Raw genomic sequence first — 5,751 nt, forward strand, 5'->3', positions numbered from 1 at the left:
CCCCCCCTTCTTGTTTTGCAGGTGAAGGAACCTGTCCAGAACCACTCAGGAAGGCAGGGCTGAGGTGGGCCTGGAGGCCAGGTCTCCTGTGCCCACGACTGGAGTCTTTCCCTTCTAACAGAGCTTGTTGGGGCATGGAATAAAGACGAAGTTTTCACCTACCGCTTCCTCATAAATCCTTCCCACATAAAGGATTCCGATCCAAGAGCGAGAAACTTTGAGGAAAGGTTCTTGGTATTTCCACAGCTGAGGAGAGACGATGAATCTCTCTCAGTATATCCCTCAGAACTGCTGAGTGTGCTGGGGCTACACGAGCCGCAAGCTTAGAGACACGAGTCACGTCCGGCTGCCAGGGTTGCTAAGCGGCAGCGAAATCCTGGGTGTCTGTTTCCAGGCGCTCCTCTGTCTTCTTAGGAATGTCTTCAAGCAACACTAAGTGTCCTTTCACCACTCTGTTGGCCGGTAAGCCCCCTATCTCTGGAGATGATAACAGCCCCCAGGCCCCCTGCCTGCAGATCGGCCTGCAGCCGAGTTGTTTGGGAAAGTGTTACCCAGAATTGACTTCCCTCTGTGATGAGTGTGCAGATTAGGAAAACAGGATGGTGGTCCCTAAACCCCCTTCCCTGCACGCACACACCTGCAGACTCAGAGACGTTGGAAGGTGTACTGGCGCAGGTCTGTGAGACAACACAACCCGCCCGGAGAAAAGCCGTCACCGACAGCCCCTTTGCATGGTAGCGCCTGGGCCTCTTGGCTGGAGGTGGCAGGATTTATACTCCGCTGAGCTTCAGAGGGGGACCTTCACCTTGTACCTTTCACTTTGGCGCGCGCTTTTTTGTACGCTCTACGTTGGTCTACGCCACCACCACCACCCCGACCCCTGGCTCCACCCGCGGGTTTTGAGCTCTCCCAGGTTGGCAGGTGAGCTGACATTTGAAGCCATCGCATGGAAATGCTGCCTGGTGGCCCAGAGTTTGGTCTCAGCAGCGTCCCCTTTTAGCTGTTCAGCAGTGTTTGCACAAGTATTTGAATATTGTATTGCATTTTGACCTTGTTATTTTATAAGAATGAGTGGAAAATGGAAAAATGAAGCGCCGATGCCGGCGATAAGGGCAGGTCTCATAAACACAATTGAGACAAAGATGGAAATCATTAGGCGTGCCGAAAGTGGGGGAATATGTAGCCTCGATCAAACGCGCCCTGGATTCAAGCCAGTCGCCTGTGTGTTCAGTTGTGAAGGAAAAGAATAAATTAGGGAACATATATGAAATTCTGGTCCTAATATGGTCAAAGACCGTATTTAAAGGTGAGGTGTGATTAGGGATTTGCCACATTCCTTCCTTTCCAAAGCTGCATTGAATTCATGACGGTTTCTCAGAGCAAGGGTGAGGGTGATGCTGTGAGCCTAGAAATCAAGAAATCAAGAAAATAACAGTGATAATATTGTTCAGCCTCCTGGGAACAGAACCCTCCCTTATAACTTTCGAGTCCGCTCTTTGCCTCTCGCATGTCAGACCAGCGGATTTTCAGGAAAGCGTTAGGTAAGAAAGGAGAGGGTGTCCCATAGACGCATATCCATGGGGGCCACCCCAGCACCAAAGCCAAGGACAAGGCCTTTAATCAAGGTGCCGAAAGGGACGGAACTTAACTTGACAAGGCCCTCGTGCCAGGAGGTTTTCACAGTCCACGTGTGCCCAGCTGACAGAAAACCATGAGCGTCAAAGCAAAGAATGTGGGGCCTCGTCTTCTTTGGGCACCAGCTCCCTTCATAGCCACTGTTCCAGCTGTCTCTGGGGGTGGGGAGAGGGCACGCTTTCCCTCTCGGCCTCTGCATAGTCTGTGCCCTCTGTCTGGATTAGCTGTCCTTCCTCTCCGACTGCCTGGCCAGCTTCTGGCTCGTTCTTGAAGACTCAGCTCCGGCTTCTGCGTCGCCAGGCTCACGCTTCTGTACCGCCACTGTGCGTTCTCTGGCCACCCTCTAGCCTTGCTCTTTCCATATCATGGAACCACCACTGGCTTGCCTGCAAGACCTTTGAGGGCAAGGAGGTTTCTTGTGTGTCTTCACATCTTAGGCGTGCATGCTTGGCGGCCCTCAGTGACTGCTAAGTGACTAAGGGACGCAGGGAGTGGGAGACCTTCAGGAAGAACTCTGCAGCACAAGACTGTCTCTCAGAGCTTGCGGGCATGACCTAGCATGGCCATTTTGAACTTCTTAGACACACAAAAAGACCTTTATTCTCCAGGAGCCAAGCATTTGTCTCTAGAATCTTCTTCGTCTGCTCCCAAGGTGCCCTCGTCTGGAGGCCTGCTTGCCCACATTAGTGTCTTCTGTCCTTGGCCTGCAGCGCCACCCTGCTCACCCCCCGGACCGTTCTCTACAAATACTTTTGCTAAGTAAATCCACCGACTTTTCCTTCAACCATGGGATTCTTGTTGAATTCTTACCACTTTCCTCAGGCAAAAACAACCCAGAAGTGCTGTCTGATCCAAAGCATTTCCCAGGGAGGGCAGCCAAGTGAGTGCAAGAACCTCTCGGCCGTCTGGGACTGTGATGTGATGTCTGAACAGCCTCTGTAGAAACACTCCAGCCTTTTCCAGGGATGCCATCCAGGCGGGGGACACTCCACGTCAGCCCCTCTCGGTCGTCTGGGGGTCCTGGGGGTAGATGCGGGAGCAATCAGGGGACTTAGCCTGATGGGGCCTTGACTATTATCCCTGGGTCGACTGTGAACGAGAAGGGGGTCCGAGCTCCCATTTGCACCCCTCCACCCGCCGACTTTTTCTCGGCCTAACACACCCTGCCGTGCTGCCCTTGGCTGTGACGATGCGAAGCCAGGATCTGAACAGCCTGAGGGGGCCCGGCTCAGAGAAGCCCACCACGGGCCCTCCTCCTACTCCCATCCAGCACGATACCCCACAGGCCCCTTTCTGAGGGAGTCACCACCACCGCCGCCAAACAGCTCTCAGCACCAGCGAGCTCCACTTACTCTCCGGGTCCTTTGGAGCTGCAGCTCTCTGGGGCGATGCCCAGAGTCCACTTGATAGAAAGCCGATTCTTTTCCCGTGGGGCAGACAGCTCTGATCGGAACACGTCCGTCAAGGGGTGCCTTGGCAGAGCGACAATGCCAGGCTCGGATGCATCTTTGCTGTGTGATTTCCCAAAATTCAGGCAGCAAAACATGCCTTCCCCCTGCGCACCCGTCCGCCCCACCAGCATTTGCATCCCCGACGATACATAAAAGGAGCCAGTAGCCAGCCCCCAAGGAGGACAAGGCTGTGATTCAACGAGCCTCCAGTGACATCCCCACCGTGAGAGTGCAGCTGGGGCAGCTTATGAACAGTGCTGACTCCCAGGGGGAAGTGGGCCCATTCCTCTAACCCACAAGCGTCTATTGTTCGCTTTCTTGTTTTTCTCCAAATGTTTAGATGTGCTCAGAGCACAGAAAAGCCCAAAACCAGGCCATCGGCCAGGGCCAGCCTGAAGCAGGAAAGCCTATGCCTGGAACCCTGTGGGACCCCTGCTGCCCCTGCTGTTCCCACCTCTCCCTAAGATGTAGGGGGTAGAAGGTGACAGGGTGACCTTTTCCCGACAAGCACTGTTTGGACAACAGTGGGCTTGGGTGGCACCCCCAAGCAAGGTGTGACAACCCGGGCTCACTTGGTGGCAGCCGGGCACTGATGCCCAGGCTCATTGCGTTGGGGCTGTCCAAAATCTGGGCAGGAGGCTGTCCCCTGATGCTTGTCACTGACCAAGGCTGATGGGGTCTGATGGGAATAATCATGTACTGGGCCCCTGTCTGCCTCAAGAACTTGGGCCCTAAGGTTCAGCCTCTTGCATTTGACTCCTGGCTCCGGCTCTGAAGAGCCGCGCAACCTTGGGCAAGTGACTCAGCCTCTCTGAGCCAAGGTTTCCTTCTCAAAATGACACCTCCCTTGTAGAGCTGTTGTGAATTTCACAAGGTCATCAAGGGTAGGCACTGGCACAAAATGAGCCCTCAGTAAGTATTGGTTATTTTTTGTACTATTCTTATTCATCAGTGATCTCTATCACACCATTCTGAAGCCACCCTCTCTCCTTCGAGCACCCAGTCTGCACCTAAACCTTTGACAGTCTCCAGTTGTGGGTCTGAGAACAGCTGTGCAAGACAGGCAGTGCCAGAGGAATGAAGGATGAAGTGCCTTGTGACATAGGGGAGGAGAGAACGTGCTCAAAAGCCCGTAGCCTCCCCCTCCTCCTCCTCTCAGCCCCAGATCCCTTTCTCTGGGGCTCATATTACCTGCCCTCCCCCACAGCTGGTGATTCTCTGCCCCACCATGTGGCCCTGAGTCCCAGCACCCCCCAGCGCTGCCAGGAAAGCCCCTCTCCCCTGTGTACCCAACTCGGCTCCACCAATGGCCAGTGGAGGTGGCAGGAGGAACAGAGGTAGAACCTCTGGAAACTCTGTTAGACAAGGGGGTGAGGGATTCAGATCCCAAACACCAAGCTCGGCAGGCCTGAGTGCTAAGTGCACTTTAGAAAGGCTTTGTTGTGAAGGGGGTGGATGGAGCGTGGAGGGGCAGAGAAGCCAGGAAAGGCATAAGAGGGTCCTGAGTTCCAGTCCTCCTCCTCCAGACCGTCCACATCCCTGTTTGGAGCTCTGGGACTTCTGCCCCCTCAAAAAACACCACCGAGATGACCCCCTCCCTACACACCACTTTTGGATTCATTAATCCTTTCAAGAATAAGGCCCTGGGAGCCTCCTGACAGAGCCATATGGTTTCCTTATCTTCCTAATCTCCCAGCACTCACCTTCCATTTGGAATGTTTATCCCAAGATAAGGATCAGATTCCACTTAGGGTGATTGAATGGGGGCCTCCTCCGGGTATTTTCCCCCACATTTTTAAATGAATGGATGACCCAATCCAATAATAAACGCTCCAGACCAGGTTCTGAGAATGGATGCGGCCCGTCCCACACTCTCAGCCCCAACCTCCGCCTACAAACATCCCCCTCTTCCTCCTGAGCAGCTCCAGGTTACCTGCTCTAGGCAACGAGCTGTGTGTGTGATTCCCGTTGAAAAAGTGTTATTGCCATAAACGGTGTTCTAAAAAGCAGAGATCTGATACTAGACCAGCGCTTTTCAATACAAGGGTAATACAGGCCACAAAGGCGAGCCCATACGCAATTTTATATTTTGTCATAGCCACATTAAAAGGGTAAAAATGGGGGCGCCTGGCTGGCTCAGTCAGTGGAGCATGCGACTCTTGATCTCGGTTGTAAGTCTGAGCCCCACGGTGGGTGTAGAGATGACTTAACAATAAAATCCTTTAAAAAAAAGTAAAAATAAACAGGTGAAATTAATTTTAAACATACATTTCATTTGTAAGTATTATTACTTCTACAATATTTAGCTAGTATTATATAATGATACATTTTATTTGGCCCCAAAATATCTTTTCAACATGTAATCAATATAAAAATTATTTGTGGGGTGCTTGAGTGGCTCAGTCGGTTAAGCAGCCAACTTCATCTCAGGTCATGATCTCACAGTGTGTGAGTTTGAGTCCCGCGTTGGGCTCTGTGCTGGCAGCTCAGAACCTGGAGCCTACATCAGATTCTGTGTCTCCCTCTCTCTCTGCCCCTCCCCTGCTTGCTCTCTGTCTCTCTCTGTCTCTCAAAAATAATAAACATTAAAAAATTTTTTTAAATATATGTGTGTGTATATATATATACATATATATATATATATATATATATACATATATATATA

At 52.0% G+C, this 5,751-nt stretch overlaps 1 long non-coding RNA gene across 1 annotated transcript; it reads right to left on the reverse strand.

The window, feature by feature from the left end:
• Nucleotides 1–1,038: 1,038 nt before the first annotated feature.
• Nucleotides 1,039–3,104, reverse strand: LOC123584038. The gene is made up of 3 exons (XR_006705130.1): nt 2,988–3,104; nt 2,446–2,655; nt 1,039–1,405 (listed from the first exon to the last, which is right to left on the reverse strand). It is a non-coding gene; the product is annotated as an uncharacterized LOC123584038 (long non-coding RNA).
• Nucleotides 3,105–5,751: the final 2,647 nt, after the last annotated feature.

The sequence above is a fragment of the Leopardus geoffroyi genome, chromosome B3 (genome assembly GCF_018350155.1).
Source record: "Leopardus geoffroyi isolate Oge1 chromosome B3, O.geoffroyi_Oge1_pat1.0, whole genome shotgun sequence".
Taxonomy (NCBI): domain Eukaryota; kingdom Metazoa; phylum Chordata; class Mammalia; order Carnivora; family Felidae; genus Leopardus; species Leopardus geoffroyi.